The following is a 9,361-nucleotide window of genomic DNA, read 5'->3' on the forward strand; positions in this document are numbered from 1 at the left end:
GGGGGGCTCTCAGGGGGTCTGGGGGAGCAGGCAGGGGATGGGGTATGGCAGGGGTCTGCCCCATGGTCCCCTCCCCACTCTTCCAGCCCCCTATTTAGCAGCATGGAGTCCGGGTCTAGCTCTCTGCTGCAGCCAGCAGGGACTGTCCGAATTGCTGAAGCTCTCTGAACTTTTTCTAAATTGATTCAGAGAGCTTCAAATCGATTCGGGCCTTTTAATTGGTCCCCTGACTCAATTCAGATTAGGAGATTGAGCCACTGAATCAGGCTGAATCTCCTCCAAATCAAATCAGCACAGCCCTACTGTTTTCTCCCCTGCCGCCTAATGGGAAGATATGGTAATAGCCACATACTATATGAGCTGTTTTGAGATAGGTGCTTGGTTGTCTGCTCCAGAGTTTGGTAATATTTATGTTGGAGTACTAAACTGATTTAAGATACACCGTTATAAAGGTGTTATTTGCCCAGGCCCTCAGTATAGACTAGTTAGTCTGTGTTTCCCACATCTACAGTAGATATTTCAGCCTGAACAATATGTGGCTCTTCCCAGCACACACACAGGGGTATAGAACAGACTGCATTTACTTTCTCTGACATTAGCTGGAGATGAGTTTGTGCTATAAACACTTCCAGGAAGAAGGGAATAGTTTGAGTTCTTGCAAGACTGGATTTCACGTAAAAGAACCCATCTTTCTCGCTGATATAGAAAGCCCGAGGGTTACTTGAAAAACAAGTAGTTTCAAAACCAGGCCATCAAACTCTGGAGCAAAAGCCCGCCCAACTCTATTTCAACATTTTTCTTTCCTTCCAATTTCATTGAGAGGATGCCAACGCTGCTGTGATTGCAGCTCATATAGACATACATGAGCTAGCCTTACACTAGACAGCTTAGGTACTCCTGGCAGCATTGACAAGGTAGCAGGAAGCTCAATGTTGCCAGACCACTTAAGTATTTACCCAACTTCTTGGGCAGGTTTTGCACTCCCCTGAGTTCCAAGCTGTCACAGCAACCCTGCCTACAACACCCAAGAGCTCTTGTTAAAGGTAGGTGGGGTTTGTCTACACAAACAATGACAATCAAATGTGTACTCTCCCCCCAGTTTCTCAGAGGTACAATAAACTATGACCTGGCCATTTTATTTCCAAGAGCTTCATGAATTTTCAAGTTCCTGAAATTTGCAGAATAATTCATTGATGCGTTAACCCGAAGTAACCTCCATCTCAATTTGCCCAGACTGGGCTCAGTGGGCCAAGGACAGGGATATGCTGTAAAGAAGAAGAAAAATATATGGGAGGGATAGCCCTTGAAAGGAGATAATGAATGAGGCTAGATGTTCATATTAACAATTCTCTAAAGAAATTAAGGAAGCTTTCTCCTTTTTTCCATTACAAAAAGTCAAAAACACCAGGGCGATTCGAGGATTAATTAATGTCTATGAAAGTTTTCACCTTCAGGGCCCCAAGCTAAATGCAGCAGATCCAGTTAATTGTTTATTTGAAGTGATTCATTGATTTTTGAACAATGACTTACTGAAAGTCAATACCATCTCATGGCTGGCTAGTATAGTTATCAGAGAAGTTAATGGTGTCATTCCCTTATCCAAGGAGAGATATTCAGATTATAAAATGGGTGTTGGTAATCAGCCCTTGTGCTAACATTCTCAGAAGTTTGTGTTGAGGCTTACCTGAAAGAAGGTGTAGCCATGTCTGTTTTGTGAAAAATAAAGACCATCAGTTTTCAGGGCTGCCAATCTGGCACCTTTTATTAATTTTATGTTCATTTTAAATAAACTAAAAATTATGCAATGTTTCAAATGTTCTGGGGAGTCTCCGTGTGTGCACTATTTTTCGTGCAACAATTAAGTCTCTAATACTTTGTACTAGTTTGATTTTTGTTTTATCCCCTACCCAAAATATATGAATTCTGCTCCCCTCCAGGTAAACCCACCTCTCATTTAACACCTAGATTATGATCAATTCCATGTTGTATTTGACTCGTAAAGCCAAGAGCTTTCCTGAAAAATTGTTTCTGAGAAACACAGGTAGCCAAAGTTTTCTTCAGCTTTAAACATGTGAATGGTCTCATTGATTTCAGTGCAACAGCTCATGTCCCAACAGTTGAATGTGTGCTTAAAGACTCCAGTGGGTTGAAGCCCAAGTGGAAGGAGTAGTTCCCTTGATCACATGAGTAATGGACCTTCATCCTATAGAATGTGCACATGTGAAACCAAATCCTTAACATTAAAGTTAATAGTGCTACTCCAGTTTGGACCCTTGACACTCTGCTACGTGTTGCAAAAGGCCAAGATTTAATCTCAATGCACACAACATCTCCAAGGATGTCTGATGCACAGCAGTGCACATTCTGAAACACATGTAGATACCTGCCATGCATCTGAGATCCAAATCTACTCCTCAGCAATTAAGGCAGGATGAGATTTGTCAAGTAGCAAACATCGTCCTGATGTTAAAGAAGACAGAAAGGCACAAATACAAAAGCACCCAAAAACCCTTGACTATTTTCTACAATGCCATTTCAATCTCCTGTGCTATACTTGAATTAGTATATCATCTGATATCATTTATCTGACAAATTCTGCTTTTTAGGTTCAGAGTGTCTATAAGCACAGGACAGTTTTCTTTTTTTTCCAGAAGATTTCCCCCCCACTATTACATCGCTCAATCCCTAGGAAGAATCCTTGGTCCCTTGGATTGCTAGCAACCTATTCCTCTTGAACGCTGGATATTCAAAAATAAAGTTTGTAGTCTGTTGGTTAGATTTAACTAGGCACACAAGCTGCAAGTTATCATGCTGTTCACTGGTTGGGTAAGTTTAACTGCTGCAAACATCTCTAAGACATTTTGAAGTTCAGGATTCACTCCTTATGAAGCTTCTCATATATTAGCTTATGTTTTTGCTGCTTCTGTGAACTCTCTTGCCACTAAACTCATTTGTAGAACTGGTTGAATTTTTTTCCCCATGGACCTTTTCTTTTACTTTCGAAAAACGTTGCTTTGTTAAAAGCTTTGGTAAAACTTGTTAATGGTAATGAAAATGTCACTGGGCAAATTTCTTGGGTCAAACTGAGAAAGACCTATCCCTAACAAGATGACAGTTTTACTCACTTGATAGACTTGTGGTGATGGCGCTCACTCAACTGTGGGTGGCCAACGTTTGTTTCTTCTATGAATGATGCAGAACACAGACTTAAACATCCCACGTCCCAGGTGAATGGCTTAAATATGAGGCTGCTGGTTGTTCTCGGGTAGGGATGGTATTATATTCCTGTACCACTGAAAAGGGCTTTGTTTCATCAGAATGAAAATAGATTTTGAACCCTAGAAAAATATTCTCAAAGTTATTTGTCATTTTCTGGCCAGTCCTACTTGTTCAATAGCATATCTGTAAAAATGAACACAAAAGAGTGCAAATAAACAGCCAAAAAACAGCTAAAATTACTAAGGCACTTCACTGAGATCTGGGTTAGATCTTACCATCCAGCAGAAGGAAAAAGCAGCAAGTCTTTGGTCTGCCCCAGAAGCAGAGCAGCACGCACAGTATGACTCCCAGTCAGATCTCAGTTTCCTATTTTGCACTTTCCCTAGTAAAATTACATGTCTCCCAATGAGTGGTACTGCAAACTGGCTATGGAGGAGGAGTAATATCAGTATCTTAGCTCATGCCCCTATCTACATTGGCTTTGTAGAAGTGACATAGCTCAGTGGTAGAGCCACTCTCCTGGGGGTGCAATTTCTGGTGATACAAAAGTTGTGCTCCTTATGCCTCTTGAGCCCAGCCACACACACAAATGTGGAGTAACATGGACTTGATAAAATACCAAGGAAGGAAGAAACAACATCTCACTTTTTTCTGGTATTTGTCCATGTGCACTTAAAATCCAGCATGTATGAAGTTTAATTACAGCAAGCTGCATTTGCTACTAGGAATTGAAACAATCCAGACACATATTTATGCTGAGTTGGAGGGCATTCTCATCAATTTTCTCTCTGGGATGTGTGTTGTGTGAGAATAATTGAACAAGATTAGCTTATGAAGATATTTACTAGACGGTGGGTGGCTCCAGGCAAGGCTTTACTGATAAGCAAATTCCAGGATCTGGCTTTGGAAAGACCCTTTTTCAACAACAAATATGAAACTGAAAATTAAACTTAATCTCTCACAGATATTCTTGGTTCTTAACGAGTGTCAAATTTCAAGGGTGAGAGATGTAAAGAGAAGCTGAATGCTCCTGTCACTCAATGTGTGGCCTGAGCTCTCTGGAATTGGAGTTGTTACCTTCGGTTTTCTGCGATGCTTTTACTGTACGCACAGCCGGAGCCTTACTCAGTTCCCTTTTATAAAAGCCCCCGTCAAGGGTAAATTCCTTCAAGACAATGTAGCCCCATTTCCATAAAATTAAAATGACGGGAGAATCAGCTCTTGTAGATTCCTTGCGAAGGGAAGTCAAGGTGGTGCGGATTGAGACTGCCTGAAGGACATGGCTTTTCTCTCCGTTAAGTGTTTTCCTGTAAGCTCAGGATCCATTTTGCAGAACTCTTCCTAAACCTTATATGAACGCCTTTACGTCTTCGCCCCCTCGTGCTGAGTTGCTTAGATGCACTATATTAAACGCCTTATTTATCCTTCATCCTCCTCTGCCTGCCACAGAAAGGTGCTGCCCATTCTCAGCCGGCATGCACGGGTTCTCCGCTCCCTGTTCTCTTGGACACAGGAAGGGAATCCCATGGCTTTGAAACAGCATTAAATTAGAGAGAAACTTGAGAACTCAGCATGGATCCAGCACTACACCTTAGCAGTCTTGGCCAGTATTTAAATCCTGGATGTTGTTTTGGGCCCGTCAATATGCTTAGCACCATGGCAAACATCGTTGTGACAAGAACAGCAACGAGATTTCCTTACGAAACAGAGTACTTTGCTCCAAGGGACAGCATCAAAACAAGTGTGGGATGGAATGTATTTTATAATCAGAGTAAATTATACTTTGCTTTCTTGGGCTTGTTCCTACTGACAAGTTAGAACTCTTTGCCTTTAGTCACCAAACGTGTCCAATGAACTCAAAGCACCGCTTGTCAGAAATGGAGGAGAGCTAAGCTGGGCTGGCAACTTGCTTGCAATGCAATGAGGCAGTAAAGAGGAACTTTGAGTAAGGGAATTACCTCCTGTTCATCAGAAATTGGCATGATTAGATCTGATACTTTAACCTCTGATACTTTAAACTCTTTGCTTCAGTGCCCAGGAGCTTGGTAGTATATCAAATCGATGGCAATTAAAACCTGATTCATCGTGCTATTGAACCAAGTGTACCACAATAAGGATAACAGGGGGAAAGAGGGATAGTCCAAATCTTTCTTACCTTGCATAAAAGAATGTCAGAAGGACAATTAACAGGAGTCAACATAGGCAGGATTTTCTCTGGGTAAAGGAAGGAAAAATGGTCTTTTCATTGAAGGAAATGACTGGTAAGAAGAACAGCTCCCAAGATAAGTTGCACATTGGTCCAGATTCTCAAATCCCTGCCATGGGACAAGATTCTGACCTCAATTAAACCAATGCATAAACAAGAGTAATACAATCTGACTTGGCCCTAGGGTCTGGATGGGTCCCCCACCCTTGGTGCAGAGACAAATGTAGTTATATGCTGCCTTAGTCAAGAAGCTAATTATGAGAAGGTAACAGCTATGGGCTAGGATATTCATATTACTCAGCCTCTGGCCCAAATGAAAGTAGCCTCAACTCAAGGCTGCTCTAAAATCATGAGCAACTATAACATTTCAAACAGGACATTTTGGCAGCCAGATACTTCATGGACATAGCAGCATTCTGCCCAGATTCTCTATCTCTGCTTATCCTGAAGGCTGCAAGGGAGCGGTGTTGGGTACATCGTCCTGCTCCACACCATGGCACAATCGGCTGATGTCTTTCCAAGCCCAAGCAATGCAAAGCAGACTTGGTGGAGCCAAGGTTTCTGGCCACAGGGAGATAAGAACACACATCTTTTGTAGGATTCAAGGGATCCCATGTTCTGATACCTCAGATTGAGACCTTTCTTCCCTCTGGCCACGTATACCAGTCAGTGGTACAAAAAATAGTCCTAGTTCCAAAGGTGCATTGCACCTTGTGACATGAGTCCATTGTCTTAATTTCAGGGAATGTGATACAGCTTCAAAGTACATTGCACCAAAAAAAAGGACAGAAAAAAGAAAAACAAGAAGGGTCTTGAAGGGAACAACCAAGACATACTGCTTAATATTTCTCAACTAATTGGACACTCTAGACCTATCATTAAACCATTTTTGGCAGACTCTACAGCAGCCTCTCCCTAATAATGCATTTGCAAGCATTTGGCATGCTGCAAAGGGATATTTTTAATCATTAAAAGCTAAATCCAAGAGCATCCTGGATTTTCCACCCAATGGAAAAATGTTACACAACTGGCAAAATTGTGAAATCTCTGAAAGACTTCAGAGCCCATATCTTTGCATTAGCAAATCAAGCATGTTCTTTATGGCTATGAATTTCTAACTGAACTTCTTTGACATGCTCAGTACTGTTAAATATAAATTGCACATTCATTTGACTATGTGCTAACTATAAATTCTAGTTTTGAAAAGGAGCAGATGGGTTCTCTCTAAAAATAATAATAATAATAATGAGAAAGGCAAAACATGTTTAGTAGCAATTATTTTTGCTGCCCATAAGATAAGCATGTCTTTATTTTAGCCTCTCTTGCCCACTAGCTCAGCACATCACTAGTCTGTACCAAACCTTTAGCAGGAATCTGGGTGCTTTACACCATTTCAAACTAGAGCATGAGGCTGATGTGGAAACAATGTTGCCTGTGAAATAGGTTTTGGGAAACACTGTGCTTCAGGGAACTATGGTGCTTTCCGGAGCTGTATAAAGTACAGGTGTACAATCTCTGCGACATGCTCTCAGAAGAAGCAAGGTGCAGTGTGTAGGCCCTTAAGTACCCCATGCAGGTAGGGCCATAGATCTTCCTACTCCCAATCCCTTCTGGAATAATTGGTTCCTCATAGGATGCTAGCGAGTAGGGAGCATTTACTCTGATTATGAAGGACCTTGTGTAGGACGTAATTTGTTCTCTCTCCTTGGTGCACCCAAAAGGGCCAATGCCATGCACAATTTATGTATAACTTCCACCAGTTCAGCTGCCCCTAAAAATCCAGTGCCTGTGGTGTGGGCTATGGCAGTAGTTCTTCGAACAATGCCAGGAATTCTACAGAACACCTTAAGGACAAGAAATGAAGCAGTGGATTAGCATCAGCGTATTATAGTATCAATGAAATGATGCTTTCTAAACCTCACACCAGGCCTGTGAGGAATTTTGATAGCCATTTTACAGCAGAGAAAATCGAGGCATAGTAGAAACTGAACTGCAAGGTTCCCATTTCAATTTCCAGCTGAAGTTCCCTAGTTTTCTCAAACTGGGCACCCTCACATAGTGGGCATTCCTGAAAATTTGAGCCTAAGTGACTTTGCCATGTTGAGAGAAGTAGTTACTGGTGCTAATCTGAAGATAGGCAAAAGACAGGGTAGAGACGCACCTTAGAGACTAACTTTCGGATGCTGTTAGTCTATAAAGTGCATTTCTACCCTGCCTTTTACCAGGGTGGTATCTGGTTATGAGCATATGTAAATATGTCAGTGCTGGTCTCAGTTCTTTCTTTCTATTTTTTTGCTGTTGACGAATTAAAAAGATTAATCCTACCTGGAAAGAAAGAAAACATAGCCTGCAGATAAATGTGGAAAAAATAGTAGCAGCTCAGATAGCTTTCTAAAGAAAGGCTTGTGATTGTATAGCTCTTGAGGGAACAGACTTTTTAAAGAGAAATTCTTGCCTTTAGATTTTAATATCATTCATTCAGTGGCCAGTGCAGAATGAGACTGGTTTGAGTAGTAGGGTTTCTTTTTTGGGTTGGGATTTTTGGGAGGGAGGTGTGCAGGAGGACCTGACATCCAGAAGAAACAATTAGAATAACTGCAATTTCTTAGATAAATTAGAATCATTTTGGCTGGTAACCAGAAAAACTATGGAAAAGCCATAAAAGTACACTCCCCAAAAGAAAAGCCTTAGGATAAACATCAGATCTTATAATGAAAAACCAATTAGATAAAAAATGTGAATCTTTTTTCACATACTGAGAGTAATTTATTCAGTGGAAGAAAATACTCTGCCATTTGATTACAAAACCCCAGGCATACCTTGTAATTGCTGTAATGGCAAGCAAGCCAATTATAAACCATGCTAACAGTTAAAGGTCATTAAAGCTGATATGGATCACAGTCATTCCTGTACCCTCTAAAAGCGTTTCTAAAAGGAAAGAAAACTTCATTTGGCGAAGAAGCAACTATCTTGTTTTTCCTCACGGAAAGGAGGAACCTTAAGAAGTGTTTTGTTGAGGAATGACAGACGCACACTTGGGGGGAATTTGGCCCATGCTCAAGCATCATGAGTTTGCATTTCTTAGAAGAGCTGAACCTTTTAAAGTCCAAGTTGTGTTTAAGTGCTGTTTCTTGAAAGCTGTTAAGTAAAAAGCAGCCAGAAGAAACCATTTGCAGAGCCTAAAAAGCTTAATGAGTCCTGCTAAAACTAGGAACTTTATTACAGTATCTTTGGTGTCCTCTCCTCATACTGGTAGAGGATGTGTATCACCTAACTTTTTACGTATAGACAGCCATGCACCACTCCTGGAACAAAGGTTTTCTGGGGATGAGAGTTTTGCTGAGTTGTAAGATACTTATGACTAGATTTGTAAAGATACTTCAGTGTTGCTCTGCTCTGTTTTGCAAGCAAGGCCTATTTAGCTAATGTAGAGACATTTAGTAAATGCATATTTTTGCAAGTGTCTTAGGTACTAGAATATTTTATACTTCTGGTGGTGCTCCCAACAATGGCACTAGATAGCCACCCCCACCCCACCTCTATGTACACTGAATGCCAGAAAAAGGCAGTGAAGCTGGCCCAAGGTACCCTGTACTACCCTCTCAAGCACAGAGGTCTCAAGAGCCAGGGCTGGGAACACCCTCAGGGTGGCTTCACTGCTTTTTTTTCTGGCTATTGACACAGGCAGATCATGAGTGGGCAGGTGGTACTCGCTTCTCAGCAGGACCTAATTCCACTGACCCCCCAGGAAAGTTGTGCTTCTAAATTATTTTTAACCAGAACTAAGGGCTTGTCTACACAAGACAGAAAACTAGAAAAAAAATCAATAGAAAAAAATCATTCAAATTAACCAAAGGGATACGTTTTAAGTAGATCAGTTAAGCGCATGTGTGCACTCTCTTATTGCAATTAAAGACTTTTTTTTGCAAAAATCTT

The sequence above is a fragment of the Gavialis gangeticus genome, unplaced genomic scaffold (genome assembly GCF_001723915.1).
Source record: "Gavialis gangeticus isolate Ggan-Ray unplaced genomic scaffold, GavGan_comp1, whole genome shotgun sequence".
Classification (NCBI taxonomy): Eukaryota; Metazoa; Chordata; order Crocodylia; family Gavialidae; genus Gavialis; species Gavialis gangeticus.